This window comes from Balaenoptera borealis (assembly GCF_965194805.1).
Source record: "Balaenoptera borealis genome assembly, chromosome: 7".
Lineage (NCBI taxonomy): Eukaryota > Metazoa > Chordata > Mammalia > Artiodactyla > Balaenopteridae > Balaenoptera > Balaenoptera borealis.
The window spans coordinates 29,641,940-29,662,831 of NC_138864.1; the positions used below are offsets into that span (position 1 = coordinate 29,641,940).

The following is a 20,892-nucleotide window of genomic DNA, read 5'->3' on the forward strand; positions in this document are numbered from 1 at the left end:
TTCTATGTCTGTGAGTCTATTTGTTTTGTAAATAAGTTCATTTGTATTTCTTTTTAGATTCCACATATAAGTGATATCATGATATTTGTCTTTCTCTGTCTAACTTACCTCAGTTAGTATCATAATCTCTAGGTCCATCCATGTTGCTGCAAATGGCATTTTTTCATTATTTTTTATGGCTAAGTAATATTCCATCGCATTTAAGTACCATATCTTCTTATTCATTCCTCTGCTGATGGACATTTGCATTGCTTCCAAGTCTTGGCTATTGTAAATAGTGCTTCTATGTACATTAGGGGGCATGTATCTTTTTAAATTATCATTTTCTCCAGATATATGCCCAGGAGTGGGATTGCTGGGTCATATGGTAACACTATTTTTAGTTTTTTAAGGAACCTCCATACTGTTCTCCATATGGCTGCAACAATTTACATTCCCACCAACAGTGTAGGAGGGTTCCCTTTACTCCACACATTCTCCACCATTTATTATTTGTAGACTTTTTGATGACGGCTATTCTGACCGGTTTGAGATGGTATCTCATTGCAGTTTTCATTTGCATTTCTCTAGTAATTAATGATGCTGAGGATCTTTGCATGTGCCTGTTGGCCATTTGTATGTCTTCTTCGGAGAAATGTTTATTTAGGTCTTCTGCCCACTTTTTGATTGGTTTGTTTAGTTTTTTGATATTGAACTGTATAAGCTGTTCATATATTTTGGAAATTAAGCCCTTGTTGGTTGTATCATTTAAAAGTATTTTCTCCCATTCTGTAGGTTGTCTTTTCATTTTGTTTATGGTTTCCTTTGCTATGCAAAGCTTTTAAGTTTATTTCTGTACACTAACAACAATATATCAGAAAGAAAAATTAAGAAAACAATCCCATTTACCACTGCATCAAAAAGAATAAAATAGCTATGAATAAACCTACTTAACAAGGCAAAAGACCTGTACTCCAAAAACTGTAAGGTGCTGATGAAAGAAATTGAAGCCCACGCAAACAGATGGAAAGATATACCATGTTCTTAGATAGAAGAATCAACATTGTTAAAATGAAAATACTATCCAAGGCAGTCTTCAGATTCAATGCAATCCCTATCAAATTACCAATAGCATTTTTCACAGAACTAGAACAAATGATTTTAAAATTTGTATGGAAACATAGAAGACCCCAAATAGCCAAAACAATCTTGAGAAAGAAGAATGGAGCTGGAGGAATCAGGCTCCTTGACTTCAGACTATACTACAAAGCTACAGTAATCAATACAGTATGGTACTGGCACAAAAAACAGGCACATAGATCAATGGAACAGGATAGAAAGTTCAGAAATAAACCCACATACTTATGGTCAATTAATCTACGACAAAGGAGGCAAGAATATACAATGGAGAAAAGACAGTCTCTTCAATAAGTAGTGCTGGGAAAACTGGACAGCTACATGTAAAAAAATGAAATTAGAACATTCCTTAATGCCATATACAAAAATAAACTCAACATGGATTAAAAACCTAAATGTAAGACTGGATACTATAAAACTCCTAGAGGAAAACATAGACAGACACTCTTTGCCATAAATCACAACAATATTTTTTTTTGGATCCATCTCCTAGAGTAATGGAAACAAAAGCAAAAATAAATCAGACCTAATTAAACTTAAAACCTTTTGCACAGCAAAGGAAACCATAAACATAATGAAAGACAACCTCAGAGTTTTCTGAAGACTGTCTCTCAGGTTAAAATCCTCAAACTGGCTTGAATAAAATTTTCCATTTCTTTCTTCAATCAACTATTGATTAAATTTTTTTCATTGACAATATAAAAACCACCTTGAGGGTTAAAGAATAAAAAAGAAATTTAAATTTTAATATTCACATGGAAGAAATCCTTAAACATGCCTGCTTGACACATGCTGGTACTATGGAAATCTCCGTCTCACTGAAGAAAACTTGCAAAGATCCTTACAAAGGCTTCCTTTTATAAATCTAGATGGAGCTTAGCCATTCAGTTGATGATCAGGGGCTACACTTCCTGGTACCATTTACTTGTTACTGCTGAACATCTCTGTCTTTGGGGTGTGCCTTGTGACATTCCACAGGGACTTGGCTACTCAAAGTGTGGACCAAGGACCAATAGTATGAGCATCATTTGAAAGCCTGTTAGAAATGCAAAATCTCAGGCACTACTCAAGACCTAATGGATAAAAATCTGCATTTTAACAAGATCTCTAGGTGATTTATGTGCACATTACACTGAGAAGCACTGCTTTAAGCTCTTGAGGGGTTCACAGACCACCCACTTCTCACAGCCCTTTCTCTTTTAAATCAACTATTTCCAGAAGTACTACTTCACTCCCCTACTAAAATTACTGAGTTTCAGGTTCCCTTCTGCGTTTTAAAGTTCTCCTTCTAAGTTGTGGTGTTTAAGTTTCTTCTGCTTCTTCTGCTTAAGTTCAAGGTACCTTGGAAGGGGGCGAAATGACCCTTGGTTCCTTAGACTCCCAAGTTGCCATTATTTTTTTTCTCAAGTACCTATAATAGTAAACATATCTTGGACTTTGAGAATTATTTTCCTGTTGAAGCCCTCAGTTGGTCTACCTTAGATATGAGATTCCCATTTTGCGTATAACTCAGACCCTATTTTACTAAAAGAGAATTCCCACCTGGCCTTACCCTCAAGAGAGGTATGTTTTGGAAGGAGTGCTTACTTACATGATAGTTTCTTCAAATGCTTCCTTTTCTTAAAGGAGGCCATGTTTCTTCCAGTTTCATCATAATAAAGTGTGGAAAAGCCCACTTGAATAAAGTAACCTGTAATTATAAAAACAAATAAAGTTTTAATGACTTACTGCCTCAAGGAAGAACATCTTATACTGACAATTCCAAATGGCAGCTCATTAGGAGAAGGAGAGCAAGTTTGTACTGCTTATTGCATTGAGCTATGGAGTTCCTCAGGCAGGATATCAGAAGCAGAGTGTGCTTTTGGATTGGCTAATCTCTTAAAAGGAGAATGGATGGAAGTGACGTGAGATTCTAAGGGAAGAAAAAGCATCATGAGTGTCATCAGACATTGTGCAGGTGTACTCACAAAACTGATGATAGTGCTTATTCTGTTTCTCAGGGAGATGGAGAAGAAAGGCAATTAAACTAAAATGTTACACTTTTCACAAATTAAAATCTCTATTTTTTCAATTATTTACTATATGAATTATACTTCAACAAAACTTCAAATGCACAAGATAAAATACCCAATGAAATGCCATTTTGCCCTCAACAATTAAAAGTTTTGTTGAATCAATTCCATCCCTATACTATGTGTTTGTGTATACAACCTGTTTTCACAAAACTAAAATATTTCAGAATAGGAAGACAGCTCTATAAATCCTTCATTTAATGTGAAAAAAAGAAGTAAAGTTTCTACTGACTATTCTGAAACCATTTGTTCATTCTTTCCTTTTTATACTATGACTACTAGTTAGTATTCAGAACGCCCAGCTCTGAGGTTATAATGGTGTGCAGCAAAAATAGACTCGGCCCATGTTTTCCTGTAACATAATTTCATGGGTGAAACATACAAAAGTCAGATAGTCATACTAATGAATGTATAATTACCAAGTGTGACAATGTTGAATTTTACTGGATCCTTGTGATACCGGAAAACAGCATTGGTTAAAGAAAACCCCTACCCTGTGTCTAGGAAATGGCTTACTGCAGAGAACCATACTTCCTCATATGATTTAGATAAGATTCATGGATTCACCCTTGTGTTTACCTACATCAAGACCAAACACAGACGCTCCAAATTCCCATTCTTTGCCTCAGAAATGATTAGTGAGCATGGCGCAATGACTATTAAACGTTAAGCTTCTCTTCTTCTTCCAGGCATATGAACTTTGACCCATCCTCAGCCTCAGCCAGCATACAGCCTGTCTTGAGTATACATGGGCCTCAAGGTAAATATTCTTTGATGTATTATCCAACCAAGCCACCTTTTCACTCTGCTTCCCCACATTGCTTTTTTCCAGCCTTATTTCTTCCTCATTGTAAAACAAAGACGCTTTTTGCCTAACCCTAGAGAAGCTTCCAGAATTTATGGTCAGAGCTTTCTTTACTGTAATAGACCCTCCTCCACACTCCCTCTCCACCCCTTGCAATAATCCTTTCAAATAAAGTCTCTCCTTACTCAGTCCAGATTTGTTTTTTATTTGACAAGTGAGATAAGGGGTTTAATGAAAGAAAAGCTGCTCATGAAATCTGCCTGAAGGATGACAGCAGGCTGCCTTGAAGAAGGAACTCCAGCTGAGGAAGAGTGAGGGTGGGGAGTTTCTAACATTTAGTGGAGAGACCCGGGGGCTGAGTTCTCAGGGCAGAGCCAGGCATGACCTGGGCAGAGAGAAAGGGAAAGGGGAGGAAAGCTAAGTTGCCACTTGGTAGAGTGGGCAAGCATTATTTTAAAAAGCTACAGGGTATTGTTTTATAATCATCAAACTTGCTAAGAGCCTAGAACTTAATTATTCCCACCACAAAGAAGAAATGCTAACTTACACCATGATAGAAGTGCTAAAAATCCTTAAAATGGCAACCATATACAATATATAAATGTATCAAATACACATGCTATATCCCTTAAATTTACATAATGTTGTATGTCAAATATATTCAGTGGGAAAAAATGTCTACCCTTTGACCAACTTTATTACACGTCTTGGGATCTTGCTTTCACTCTACTTCCTCTGTTTTTTCATTATTGTCATGACAAATGTCATATAAAACTATCATATCAACTTAATACTTTAAAAATCAATCATGTTGCCACTGAAGAGTCACTTGGTTTTAGTTACATTTTCACATTCATTTTTATTACATTTCTGGGAAAGAAAAGAGCTGGAAGAAGGAAAGTCATATAACATTGATATCCTGAGTTTAATTTTACAACTTAAGCTTTCCATATTTGTACATTTGCATTCTTTGTCCTCATTTTAACTTCTCTCAATTATTAGATTGAACTTCTTGATCCATCTGTATTTTTCTAACATGAAAATCTTCAAAAGAAAAATTGAAAGAATTGTGCATTGAGCACCCAAATACTTATCAACTAGATTCTATAATTAATATTTTATTACACTTACTCTTTAGCATATGCCTATGCATATAATTAGCTAGAATGTTTGTTTACAGTTTCTTTTTCTGGTAAAATTTACATATGATAAAATACACAAGCTTATATATTTACTTATTTATTTACTTACTTAGGCCATGCCTCACTGCATGTGGGATCTTAGTTCCCTGACCAGGGATCAAACCCATGCTGCAGAAGTGTAGAGTCTTAACCACTGGGCCACCAGGGAAATCCCAGATGAAATATACAATCTTAAGTGTAACATCACTAAAGGTCTCTGAAAGTTCCATGACGTTCCTTTCCAATCACTGCCCACCCCCACTTCCAGAGTTAAAAGATATTCTGATTTTTCCCCCATAGCTTAGTTTTGCCTGCTCTAGAATTACACATAAATGGAATTATTCATGTGTTCTTCATATAAATAGAATTACTTATATGCCCATGGTACAAGGCTTTAAAAAAAAATACTAAAGGGAACCCTCTTGCACTGTTGCTGGGAATGTAAATTGATACAGTCACTATGGAGAACAGTATAGACGTTCCTTAAAAAACTAAAAACAGAATTACCACATGACCCAGCAATCCCACTACTGGGCATATACCCAGAGAAAACCATAATTCAAAAAGACACATGCACCCCAATGTTCACTGCAGCACTGTTTACAATAGCCAGGTCATGGAAGCAACCTAAATGCCCATCGACACATGAATGGATAAAGAAGATGTGGTACATATATACAATGGAATATTAGCCATAAAAAGGAATGAAATTGGGTCATTTGTAGAAACGTGGATGGATCTAGAGACTGCCATACAGAGTGAAGTAAGTCAGAAAGAGAAAAACAAATATCGTATATTAACGCATATATGTGGAACCTAGAAAAATGTTACAGATGAACCGGTTTGCAGGGCAGAAATAGAGACACAGATGTAGAGAACAAACGTATGGACACCAAGAGGAGAATGTGGCAGGAGTGGTGGTGGTGGGATGAATTGGGAGATTGGGATTGACATATATACACTAATATGTATAAAACAGATAACTAATAAGAACCTACTGTGTAAAAAAAAAAAATACCAAGCATGATGCTTTTGAGATTCATTCATATTGTGTATTAGCCATTCATTGTTGAGTCAATTCCATTGGTTGGTTTTGGCACAGTCCATCATTCTCCTAATGCTGAACACCTGAAACATGTCCGTTTTTTTTTGTTATTATGAATAAAGATGCTATGAACATTCTTTTATTTTTTTGCCGTGCCGTGCAGCTTGAGGGATCTTAGCTCCCTGACCAGGGATTGAACTCAGACAGACCACTGCAGTGAAAGCACAAAGTCTTAACCACTGGACCACCAGGGAATTCCCTGAACCATCTTGTATAAGACTTTTTGTGAATATGTTTTTGTTTCTGGGTCATAAGTTAAGTCTAGGTTACTTACTATATAAGAATTAGCCAGAGCATTTTTAAAGTAGCTATGCCATTTTAACACTCCCACCAACATTGTCTGAGTTTGTGTTGTTCCACACCCTCATCAACATCTGTCATTGTCACTTTAAAAAATTTTAGCCCCTCCAGTAGGTCCACCCATATTTAATTTGAATAAAAATTATACAAATTGACTTTTCCATTTCCTATTTAATTTTTCCATTACTAATGTATGTCTAACTGTTGTATTTCTATTTTTTTTAAACCTCTTTAAGTAGGCTTGGAAATTATACCACCATGTACTAATATATGGGCAAAATGTATAATATTTGTATAAAAATGAAAGAGATTTCATAAATTAGGGAAAATAACCCTTCTATATAGATATAATGGAATCCTCAACTCATCACCTTGGAAAGGAAATTAGGATTCTTGCTCACAACCAGAATCCTTTCTAAAGCAACATTGATAACTGGACATCTATATTCCAGTTGACCACCAATAACAAAATTACCTACTTTACATTGCAACCCATTCTATGTTTTGATGTTCATGACTAGTTGTTGTCGAATAACTCCAATATTATTTTAGGTTTTTATGATCTTAGGTTGATGAACTTAAGACTCTATAGATAAAGCAGTAATTTTTAAAATATTTGCTATCATATAATTATCTGATACAAGAATATTATTTTCTAATATTCTTTTCCTTTTACCATGCCTAGCATGTTAAATATTTTTAAATTAAAAATTCCCTGAAATAGGAGTGTCCTTCTAGCTGTTAAGTGAGATGCTGCCTCATTCATGAATCTTTGAATAAAGACAATTATGTCTTCGGAAAAAAAAAAAATCCCTGAAATGCCAGTGCTTTGCTAGTGGATGTTTTAATTTTGCAGATAAAAAGTATACTAAAATGCATTTTCTATGACTTATAAATATGGTCACAGAACACAGGACAACAGTTGATTTAAAGTCTTTGTCTAGGAAGTCCAACATCTGAGCTTCCTCAGGTACAGTTTCTTTCTGCTGATTTTTTTTTTTCTTATGTCTGGACCACACTTTTCTGATTCTTTACATGTCTCAATTTTTTCGTTAAAAATGGATATTGAAATAATATAATGCACCAAGTCTGGAAATTCGATCCTCCTGTCCCTATTCAGGTTTGTTATTTTACTGTTTCTTCTTGTTGTTATTGTTGTTACTATTTACTTAGTAAATTTCCAGTACTAATTATCTAAAGTCTATATTCTTTGTCATGTGTGGCCACTGAAATCTCTGTGGTTAGCTTCATGTTCAAGTAATGACTGAACAGATGGTCCCTTAAAAGCTTTGAATGAATAAGTCCCCCAATATTTGTCTAGGGGTTGTGTGTGTGTGTGTGTTTGTGTGTGTGGGTATGCTTCTGATGCTCCAGCAGACAATTTACAACTCCTCCTTAGTCTTCACTTCCAGTCAGGCAGAGCCTAAAGTTCAGCCAGAGGTGAGAGATTACAGACTTGGGTCTTTTGTGGTCATACACACAGCCCTAACTCTGCATGTGGACTTCAAAATTTCCAGGAACAAATCAGAGTTTTTCACAGCCCCTTATGGACTTCCAAGTTCTCAGTTTTTACTTTCAAGTTTTTTGGTCAGTGTCTCATTAGCCCCAACCGGCAATGCTACCTCGGGCAGTTCCAATGTTTAACAATTGTCACTGGTTGTTTTCTGCTAATGTCCTAGGGTTAGTGCTATTCAGCAGAGGGATCTCAGAGTTGGAGCAAATGAAAACAAGCCCTGAAAATGGAGCTGTTTAGCAAGCCACTAGATAGGTCAATAGTGACAATTTTGAGGGTATGGGGACTTTGAGACACTCTAAACCAGTCTGCTTCTTCTATGGCTTGCTAGGCTGCTGGTTTTCACAATCATTGTAGCTGTGAGGCTTTGGGTTTTCAAGGTTACCACAGAGGAAGAGAGAAAGGATAGGACTGGGCCATATTGAGTGCCATAAAACTCACTGTTCCTACTAAGTTTCAACCCTTTTTCTTGAATAAATGGTCCTTGGCTTGTTGCATTAATTTAGTTAATTTGCAGAATTCTGAAAATGTTTATTTTTGACGATTTTTGTTGGTATTCTCATTGTTTTCATGGAAGAGTAGATTTTGGGGAGTTCTTAATTTGCCATTCCAGAAGTTAGCCCTCTAACTTACAAATTTTATTATTACAAGTTGAAAAATACTACCATCTCATGACATTAACAAATCAATTTACATTTTTTTGAATGATCTTCTAGTTCTCATTCATATGAATGTATTTATATAAGTATAATAATATCAAAATATGCAGTCTTTTTTTTTAAATAGCAGGTCATGAACATTTTCTGTTCTAAGCTTGTATCCTATACTATTAACATATTATAATTTTAATGCTTTGTTACTCCTCAGATTGTCTCCAATTGTTTGATACTGGAAAAAAATCTGTGGTATTATTTTTGTATATATAACATATTTCTTACTTTGGATATTTTTCTTATGAAAAATTCCCAGGAAGCAGAATCAGCAGATCAAGAGATTCTTATGTAACTTTTTAAAAGTACAACATACTGTATAAGTCAGGACTGTGTTAATAGTTATGAATTATATCTTTCCTATCTTTGTTTTTGCCTAGGTACTTGCCTTATACATATCTCCCATGTCTTTTTATTTTATGAGGTTAAAAGACCCATCAATTACAATTTCTTTGCTATACATTTCAGAAGCATTTATACATCTTATCTATTTTTACTTTTTGTAACATTCAATAAAATGACCTCTAGGATTAAGCTAACTGAAATGTTTTACACTATTTAGACTAAAATAATCTTTTTTTTTTTTAAGGAATTCCTTTATTTTTTTTATTATTTATTTACTTATTTATTTTTAGCTGTGTTGGGTCTTCGTTTCTGTGCAAGGGCTTTCTCCAGTTGCGGCAAGCGGGGGCCACTCTTCATCGCGGTGCGCGGGCCTCTCACTATCGCGGCCTCTCTTGTTGCGGAGCACAGGCTCCAGACGCGCAGGCTCAGTAGTTGTGGCTCACGTGTCCAGTTGCTCCACGGCATGTGGGATCTTCCCAGACCAGGGCTCGAACATGTGTCCCCTGCATTGGCAGGCAGACTCTCAACCACTGCGCCACCAGGGAAGCCCTAAAATAATCTTTATTTATATAATATCTATATTAAAAGCTTCACAGGGTAATTGTAGATTTCCTTAAGCCAATACTTCTAAAACTTTGTTTGGGTTATTATTCAATTGAGAAATCTTGTTGAAGTTCAGATTCTGAATTGGCAGATCTGGAGTGGAACTCCAGAGTCTGCTTTTCTAATAAGTCCTATAGGTCATGGACCACACTTTGAATAATAAGACTTTAGGACACTCTCCTGCATTCATGCTACAGACCAGACCTTTAAGAGGATGAATTTAGTCAAGTCACTTTTTTTGGTCCTGGTCTAATCTTGCCTTGGAAATCTTCACCTTCATTATGGAAATACAGTGGGATCAGGACCCAAACAGTGAATAGACAGATTTAACAATGATTCCTGGTGAGTCCTCATGGATTAGATATCCTCTCTAGTTAGCTTCTTGTCCTTCTAAAGACAACATTCTTTTCTTTCTCCCATCTCTCTGCTCTCCAGGAGCCTATTTTAGAAACCATCACTTAAAGTTGAAAACTAGATATAACACCTTGTTACTGTTCTACTGGTTGTTAAATTGTGTCAAGGATATAAATTGTTTCAAAGAACAATATAGTTTAGTATTTAGTACTTATTTTTCTCTCTGATTTTTAAACTTATAATTGAAACTAGGATCATAGCATACTCCTAGGAGGTACTTGCCTCAGAACAGAAGGCAATGTTTCCAGCTCCAAAGCCTTTCTGATATGTTCATCACCTATTCTTTTCTAAAAAAATAAAAATGCAGACAGATGGCTATGTATGTTTAATAAATGGATTAAAAAACATAAAGTACATTTATCAGGATATGAATTGTCAGTAGGATTTAGAATAATAGTTTATTCACTGTTTAATTTCTGAAGTATTACATTAGAATTATCCTTTTTAATGGAATTAAATATTACTTGAATTAGATGAAATAATTTCATTTTTAGTTTAAAAATAATTAACTGCTTTGTATGGCTTAGTAATATAAAGTAAATACTGTAATATTAAGTGGGTCCCTTAAATCCATTTCTAAGTAAACCACAAGAACCTCGTGACAACCACATTGGATAGTGCAGGTCTAAGAAGAGAACATCCAGAAATATGGTACTCTAAAGTTTAGACCTAACCAGGTATGGAACAGATAAGAAAAAATTAGTCTCCTAAAATCTCCTGGGATGTCTAGAAGTTTTGTGACCTTTATCTTAGTTTAAAGTAGTCCTAAACTGATCATGACCTTCTATACATGGCAGAAGCAAATGAGGGAAGTATTTTATTTACTATATTATAGGCTTCAAATGATTTCTTTAAATAAATTTTTAAGTACAATATCAAAAAAAAAAATCCAAAGATAATTAGGCACAAAATATAAGTAGATCTCAGGAGTGAAAAATAGCAAAAATAATAATAGCAGCAGCAGCAGCACAAACAGCTCTTCAAATGCTCAAGATATTGGGACTATCAGATTCAAATTAAACAATTATGTCAAGTATATTTAAAGAGGCAATAGATGGGCTTGAAGATATCTGCTGGAAACAGGAAAGTAATCAAAGTGACACAGAATTATTAAAAATGGACCAAAAAACTTTAGGAATAAAAATAAATGAAAATAAAATAAGGCCAAATTTTTTTTTAATTTAAGGGAGGAGATCAAGATGGCAGAGTAGGAAGACATGAAACTCACCTCCCTCCACAAAGACATCAAAAATACATCTTCATGTGGAACAATTCTCACTGGAAACTGGTAGAAAGACTCCTGTACTAACAAGGCTGTAAGAAAGACCCACACAGAATCACATAGGAAGAGAAGTGACCAGGTTGGGTCCTGTGTCCCTGGGAGGGGACTCAGAGGGGAGGGTGATGACATTGGTGAAGATCTTCCCTGGGGAGTGAATGGTTTGAGCCACATATTGGGTGCCTCAGACCTGCACTCTGACACAAGGAAGATGAGTCCTCTTGGCTGGTTGAAGGGCCAGTGGGACTAACAGGACAGCTGTGGGAAGCCTGGACTCTGCTTGTGAGGAGTACACAAACATGCTTGCCTACTCCCAAAACAGGGAAGAGAGGGCAGATTGAAACAGTACAAGACCATGATCAGTTCCCACGACTACCCCAGTGTGTATCACAGACTGAGCTGAGCACACACCTCAGCCCCACTTGCTTCACAATGCAGCTCCACGCTGAGGTGAGGGCTCCCATGGCCCAGGGCAGAACTCATGGCCCAGGTGGGTCACTCCCAGAAGCAGCTGAGCAGGGTGGGAGCAGCCATTATTGGCATTTACAGAAGCAGAGCATCAGAAATGGTCTGGGTCTCTGACTGCTCTGCCACAGCCCACACCCCAGACCCATGCTGAGTGACTGCACCAGCCCCTCTTGCTCCATCATGGCTCCCCTCTGGGGTAAGGATGCCGATGCTGGGAATGGAGGAGAGCACACACTTAAAGGGAATGGAGCCAGCTCAGACCCCACCCTCAGGGCTTCTGCTCCAGCAACTTGAGACCTGACCCTTCACCCAATATGGTGGTCCTGGCTACTGAGCAGAGAAGTCCCAGCTTACACATGGCTCTGGCCCTATCCCCTCCATTCCCACTTCCTCCTATCAAAGTGTTAGCTGCCAGCATACCCTAAGGAAAGACATAACTCATGTTCATATCAGCCTCAGCTCTCCCACCAAAGCCATTGGGCACAAGTAGATTGTATAGAGTCACTCCCACACAAGGACACCACTTCAAGATCACAATAGGTAACTGTATCACCCAACTTCATAGAGCCAGAGAAAATTAAGCAAAATGAGAAGACAGAGGAATTTGTTTCAACTGAAAGAACAAGAATAACCCACTGAAAAAAGAACTAGTGAAACAGAAATAATTAACCAGATAAAGAGTTCAAAGGATTAGTAAAAAGAATGCTAATTGAATTAGGGAAATTAATAGATGAACACAGTGAGAATTTTAACAAGGAACCAGAATATATTAAAAAAAGAACTAGTCAGAGCTGAAGAATACAGTAACTGAAATGAAAAACACACCAGAAGGAATTAATAACAGAGTAGGTGACAGAGAATACATAAGTGATCTGGAAGATAGAATAATGGAAATTGCCTAATCAGAAGAGCAAAAAGAAAAACAAATTTTTAAAAATGAGAACAGTTTCAGGGACCTCTAGAACAACATCAAGTGTACCGACATTCACATTATAGGGGCCCCAGAAAGAGAAGAGAGAGAGAAAACAGTGAAAATGAATTTGATGACATTATGGCTGAAAAATCCTCAAACCTGAAGAAGGAAATAGATACCCAGGTGTAAGAAACACAGAAGGTCCCAAACAAGATGAACTCAAACAGACCCACACCAAGACATATCATAATTAAAATGGCAAAAGTTAAAGATAAAGAGAGAATTCTAAAGGTAGCAAGAGAAAAACAAAGGGTCATATACAAGGCGATACATATCAGCTAATTTTTTTGCAGAAAATTTGCAGGCCAGAAGGGAGTGGCATGATATATTCAAAGTGCTTAAAGGGAAAAATCTTCAACCTAGGATACTCTACACAGCAAGATTATTACTTGGAATTCAGAATAGGTAAAGAATAACTTAGACAAGCAAAAACTAAAAGAGTTCATCATTACTAAACCATCTCTAAAAGAAACATTAAAGAGTCTTCTCTAAGTAGAAAAGAAGTAAGAATCTATAGGAAAAGAAAAATCTCACAAGGAAAGGCAAATATATAGTAAGGGCTAAGGATCAACCACTTAAATAAGCTAATACAAAGATTAAAAGACAAAAATTGTAAAATCAACTGTAATTATAATAAACAGTTAAGGAGTAGATATAAAGATATGAAACATGACATCAAAAACACAGAATGTGGGGGAGGGGAGTAAAATATGTAGATATTTAAGAATGTGTTAGTACTTAAATGACTACCAGTTTAAAACGTGTAGATATACTTATAGGCCAACATATGTGAACCATGGTAACCACAAATAAAAAACCTACAATAGATACACAAAAGCTAGAAAGAAAGGAACACAAGCATACCACTAAAGAAAATAATCAAACCACAAGGGAAAAAACCAAAAGAAGAAAAGAGAGAACTACAAAACAACCCAGAAAACAAGTAACAAAATGGCAATAAATACATATGTATCAATAATCACTTTAAATGTCAATGGGCTGAATGTTCCAATCAAAAGACATAGGGTGTTTGACTGGATAAAAACACAAGATCTATCTATAGGCTGCTTACCAAAGACTCACTTCAGAGTTAAAGGCACACACAGACTTAGTGAGGGGATGGAAAAAGATATTTCATGCAAATGGAAATGACAAGAAAGTAGGGACAGCAATACTCATATCAGACAAAACAGAGTTTAAAACAAAGGCAATAAGAAAGGACAAAAAAGGGCATTATATAGTGATAAAGGGATCAATGCAAGAAGAGAATATAATACGCATTAACATATATGCACCTAATATAGGAACACCTAAATATATAAGACAAATATTAACAGATATAAAGGGAAAAATTCACAATAATACAATAATAGTAGGGACTTTAACAATCCACTTACAACAACTGACAGATCATCCAGAGAGAAAAATCAATAAGAAAACAGTGGTCTTAAATGACACATTAGACCAGTTGAACTTAGAGAGCTACAGGACATTATATCCAAAAACATCAGAATGCACATTCTTTTCAAGTGCATGTGGAACATTCTCCAGGGTAGATTACATACTAAACCACAAAACAAACCTCAACAATTTAAGAGGATAAAAATTATATCAAGCATTTTTTCCAACCACAATGGTTGGAAGACTGAACAACATGCTACTAAAAAACCAATGGATCAATGAAGAAAAACCAAAGACAAAATCAGAAAATACCTCGAGAGAAATGAAAATGGAAACACAACTTTACAAAATCTATGGGATGCAGCAAAAGCAGTTCTAAGAGGGAAGTTTATAGCAATACAGGTCTACCTCAAGAAACATGAAAAATCTGAAATAAACAACATAATTTACCATCTAAAAGACTTAGAAAAAGAACAAACAAAGCCCAAAATCAGCAGAAGGAAAGAAAGAATAAAGATCAGAGAGGAAATAAATAGAGACCAAACAATGGGAAAGATCAATGAAATCAAGAGCTGGTTTTTTTGAAACATTAAAAAAATTTTTGATAAATCTTTAGCTAGCCTCATCAAGAAAAGAGAGAGGACCCAAATAAACAAGATAAGAAGTGAAAGAGAAAAATTATAACTGATATCACAGAGATACAAGAAAATGCTAAGGGAGTACTTAGAATAGTTAGAGGCAACAAATTGAACGACCTAGAAGAAATGGACAAATTTCTAGAAACATACAACCTTCCAAGAGTAAATCAAGAAGAAATAGAGAATCTGAACCACTGATCACTAGCAGTGAATTCAATTTGTAAAAACAAAAACAAAACTCCCAAGAAACAAAATTCCAGATCTGTCTGGCTTCACAGAGGAATTCTACCAAACATATAAAGAAGAACAAATACCTATCCTTCTGAACTCTTCCAAAAAATTTAAGAGGATGGAACACTCCCAAATTCATTCTTGAGGCCACCATTACCTTGATACCAAAAAATACACTACAAAAAAAAAAAAAGAAAATTACAGACCAATATCTCTGATAAACATAGATGCAAAATTCTTCAACAAAGTATTAGCAAACTGATTTCAACAATATATTAAAAGGATCATACACCATAACCAAGTGGGATTTATCCCAAAGATGCAAGAATGTTTCAATATCCACAAATCAATCAATGTGATACATCACATTAACTAAAGGAAGGATAAAAATCACATGATCATCTCAATAGATGCAGAAAAAGCATTTGACAAAATTCTACATCTAGTTATGACAAAAACTCTCAGCAGAGTTGATATAGAGGAAACATATCTTATCATAGTAAGGGCAATTCATGACAAACCCACAGCCAATATCATACTCAGTGATGAAAAGCTGAGATCAGGAACAAGACAAGGATGCCCACTCTTGACACTTTTATTCAATGTAGTATTGGAAGAGCTAATCACAGTGATACACAAGAAAAAGAAATAAAAGTCATCCAAATTGGAAGGGAAGAAGTAAACTCTCACTATTTGTAGATGACACGATACTATATATAGAAAACCCTAAAGTCCACCAAAAGATTACTAGAAGTAATTGTTCTATTAGAACTAATAAATGAGTGGGACTTCCCTGGTGGTCCAGCGGTGAAGAATTCGCCTTACAATGCAGGGGATGCAGGTTCAATCCCTGGTCAGGGAACTAAGATCCCACATGCTGAGGGGCAACTAAGTCTGTGCCGCAACTACTAAGCTCGCACGCCTCAATGAGAGAGCCCACGTTCAACAAACTTACAGAGCCCACGCACTCTAGAGCCTGCGCGCCACAACTAGAGAGAGAAAACCCACATGCCACAACTAGAGAGAAGACTGCAGGCTACAACGAAGAAGCGGCGTGCCACAACGAAAAATCCCGTATGTCTCAACGAAGATCAGTGTGGTGCAACTAAGTAAGATCGGACACAGCCAAAAAAAAAAAAAAAAAAAAAAGAACTAAAAAATGAGTTCAGGGAAGTTGCAGGATACAAGATTAATATACAGCAGAAATCTGTTGCTTTTCTATACGCTAATAATGAAAGAGAAAGCAAGAAAACAGCCCTATTTAAAATTGCATCAAAAATAATAAAATACTCAGAATAAACTGAACCAAGGAGGTGAAAGACCTGTACACTCTAAACTATAACACATTGATGAGGAAGTTGAAGATGATACAAAGAAATGGAAAGATATCTTGTGTTTATGGATTGGTAGAATTAAAGTTAAATTTTCCATACTATCCAAAGCAATCTATAGATGTAATGCAATCCCTAACAAAACACCCATGACTTTTTTTCCATAGAACTAGGACAAACAATCCTAAAATTTCTATGGAACCACGAAAGACCCCAAATTGCCAAATCTTGAGGAAAAAAAGAACTAAGATGGAGGAATCAAAGCTACAGTAATCAAAACATCATGGTACTGACAGAAAAACAAACACATAGCTTGATGGAACAGAATAGAGAGCCCAGAAATAATCCCACTCGCTTATGGTCAATTAATCTATAACAAAGGAGGGCAAGAATATAAAATGGAGAAAAGACAGTCTCTTCAATAAGTGGTGCTTGGGAAACTAGACGCTACATAAAAATAAAAAATTAGAACATTTTCTCAAACTATATACAAAAATTTAATCAAAATGGATTAAAGACCTAAATGTAAGACCAGAAATCACAACACTCCTAGAAGAGAACACAGGAAGAACACTCTTTGACATAAATTGCAGCAATATTTTTTTGGATCTGTTTCCTAAGGCAAAAGAAGGAAAAGCAAAAATAAACAAATGGACCTAATTAAGCTGAAAGCTTTTGCACAGCAAATGAAACCATCAATAAAACAAAAGGACAACCTACCGAATGGGAGAAAATATTTGCAAATGATATGACCAATAAGGGGTTAATATCCAAAATATATAAACAGCTCATACAACTCAATATCAAAACTAATAATAATAACCCAATAAAAAATGGGCACAAGACATGAATAGACATTTTTCCAAAGGAGATAGGCAGATGGTCTACAGGCACATGAAAGAATGCTCAACATCACTAACCATCAGAGAAATGCAAATCAAAACCAGAATGAAATATCATCTCATATCTGTCCAAAAGGCTATCATCAAAAAGTCTACAAATAACAAATGTTGCAAGGATGTTGAGAAAAGGGAACCCTAGTACACTGTTGGTGAGAATGTTAATTGGTGCAGCCACTATGGAGAACAGTATGGAGGTTCCTCCAAAAATTAAAAATAGAACTACCATATGATCTAGCAATTCCACTCCTGGGTATATACTCAAAGAAAAAGAAAACACTACTTTGCAAAGATACATGCACCATAACATCGGCAAAGGGCTGGAGTAGGCCATGAGGACCTACAATATTTGGTCCTTTTTGGAGTTGTATACCATAATGTTCATAGAAGCATTATTTACAATAGCCAAGATATGGAAGCAAATTAAGTGTCCCTCAATAGATAAATGAATAAAAAAGACGTGGTATATATATACAATGGAATGCTACTCAGCCTTAAAAAAAAAATGAAATTTTGCCATTTGTAGCAACATGGATGGAAGTGGAAATGATCATACTAAGTGAAATAAGTCAGATAGAGAAAGACAAATAGCATATGATATAACGGATAGGTGGAAACTAAAAATTGGTACAAATGAACTACTTTACAAAAGAAAAACACACTCACAGACTGAGAAAACAAACATATGGTGACCAAAGCAGAAAGGTGGGGGCCAGGGATAAATTACCAGGTTGGTATTAACACATACACATTAATATACACAAAATACATAATCAACAAGGACCTACTGTATAGCACAGAGAAGCAGACTCAACACAGTAATTATCTATATGAGAGAAGAATCTGAAAAATAGTAGATGTACGTCTATGTATAAGTGAATCAAGCTGCTGTACACATAAAACACACACAACATTATATTATAAATCAATTATAATCCAATATAAACTAAAAATTATATTTAAAAAAAAAGAAAGAAATGTCTACTATATTCGCCTTGGGCCTGAGGAACCCGGGCTGGTTCACATCCTTGGAGCCTGAGCAGACTTGGTTCCCAAGACTAGACTGTCACAGGGCTGAGGGAGCTGCAGGGGATGTACCAGCAAAGGAGTTCCCCTTGGACCTGTAGTGCCTGGACTCCTCTAGAGGGCAAGACAATCTCCAAATCCAGGAGGGACCTCCGACAGCTATAACAAGCCTAGTGCACCCAAAGGAGGGTAGACCCTCTGGCCCTGAAGAGCTTTGAAAAGTCACCGGGTATCCACGTCTCCTGGTGCTGGGCTTTCCACCTCTAGCCTCCTTCCTTAGAGTCCCCCACCTACAGGCGACAGCACCCTCATCAGAGTTTTTCAGGGGTTGGGATTTGTCCGGGGAGTGATGGGTAAGAGGGAAGAAGTCATGAGACTCAAGGCCTTGGCTGTTTATTCTGACACGGGTCACTGCGCCCACGGACGAAAGCAGCCTTTGCACATCATTTGCAGGGGTTGGGATTTGTCTGGGGAGTGTAGTGTAAGGGGGAAGAAGTAAAGAACACAAGCCCTTGGGTGTCTGTTCTGCCGCGCTCCACTCATTTACAACCCTGAAACATGACTTTCCCCAAGCCTATGGTTACCCCAGTAACCATAGTCGGACATGAAGAAATGTTGCCGCCTTGTGGCCATTTCCTAGAACTACAACTTAAAAAACCTGAGCTTATGGGCACTTCACATTCATAAGGCATGTAGGGTTCGAGAAGATACCTGCTCTCAACAAACGTCCTGGGGTAGGTAATCGAAAGAGAATTCATAAAACGGCAGACATTCAAGAAGCCAATTTGAAAAGGGAAATTTCAAACACACTGATTTAAAAAAAAAGAAAAAGCACATGAAAAGATGCTCAAGGTCAGTTAATAGCAGAGAAATGCTAATCAAAACAACAAGAAGGTAGTACTTGGCACCAGTCAGAATGGCCATCATTAAAAGGTATACAAACAAAAATTGCTGGAGAGGATGTGGACAAAAGGGAAGCTTCCTACGCTGTTGGTGGGACTGTAAATTGGTATCAGCCACTATGGAGAACAGTAGGGAGGTTCCTTAAGAAACTAAAAATAGAGCTACCCTATGATCCCAATATCCCACTCCTGAACTTCTATCCGGAGAAAATAAGAATTCAAAAAGACACATGCTCCCCAACCTTCACTGTGTTGCAGCAAAAAATAGAAATGAAGTTTTTCCTCCTCTGAGAACAAGGAAAATAAAGGGAACAGTGAACAGGCTAGAGAAGAAGCATAACCTGAAAGAGTAGCCTTTCAGGAAGCATAGCCTGGAAGAGTTAATCACTCCTTGTTTTACTTTAACTGTCACTAATTTGTAGTAACTAGATTTGTACTTTACAAAGCTACCTCACTCCCTGACACTATGTAATTTACATTTGGCACCAATCACCCCTAACTCTGTGAGTTACATCCTGTGCCTCTCACTCCCTAACCTTATTATGTCCCAGCACTTACATTCTCTACACCCCTCCTAACAAATTACCCCCTATGGTTTTTGCATTTCAGAAACAAGGTCACCAGCCGATAAACCAGAGGCAAACCAATGCAATTACCAGACTGCCGGACCCCAATTACTGGGTGGCCTGACGCCAGCTATGACTGTTTTGAAATAACTATAGGAAAGGAAGAATGCAAGACCTTCAATACTTTGATCCTTATCATACACCCCGGACTGCGAGCCCCACATATAAAATCTTCTCTGATTCCCAAGGAAGAGGGGCACAGTTCTTGAGGCGCTAGCCTGCTGTGTCCTCCCTTCTGCCTGGCAGAAAAATAAAGCCACCTCTCTCTTCCTCCAAAATCCCTGTCTCCGTATTTCTGTTCGGCCTCGGTGAACAGAGAAACCGATATTTTGGCAACAACTGCAGCACTGCTTAAATAGCCAGGACCTGTAAGCAACCAAAATGTCCAGAGTTGGATGGATAAAGAAGATGTGGTACAGATATACCAGGGAATGTTACTCAGCCATAAAAACAAATGAGACAGTGTCATTTGCAGTAACATGAATGCACTTGGAGATGATCATATGAAGTGAAGTAAGTCAGGTAAAGAAAGACAAATACCATATGATATCGCTGATAGGTGGAAACTAAAAATTGATACAAATGAACTACTTTTCCAAACAGAAACAGACACATATTTAGAAAACAAACTTATGGTGACCAGAGGGCAATGGTGGGTGCCAGCATAAATTAGGAGGTTGGGATTAACATATACACACTGATCTATGTATAAAATAGATAATAAACAAGGACCTACTGTAAAGCAGAAGTAAATCTACTCAACACAGTAATAACCGATATGAGAAAAGAATCCCCAGAATACTAGATGTATGTCTACATGTAGCTGAATCAAGCTGCTGTACACCTAAAACAAACACAACATTGTAAATCATCTCTCTTCCAATATATCGTAAAACTTAAGATGAGAAGAAGAAAAAAAAAGAAGGGAATGCCTACTATATTCCCCTCAGGCCT

The 20,892-nt window shown here is 36.7% G+C and overlaps 1 long non-coding RNA gene across 2 annotated transcripts in view; it reads right to left on the reverse strand.

Annotated features, from left to right (window-relative positions):
* Window positions 1-20,892, reverse strand: part of LOC309632173 — a 53,488-nt gene that overhangs the window by 5,798 nt on the left and 26,798 nt on the right. For both annotated transcript variants that reach the window (XR_014246766.1, XR_014246767.1), the window contains one exon: window positions 2,708-2,806. This is a non-coding gene — a long non-coding RNA (uncharacterized lncRNA). The remainder of the gene's footprint in view (window positions 1-2,707; window positions 2,807-20,892) is intronic.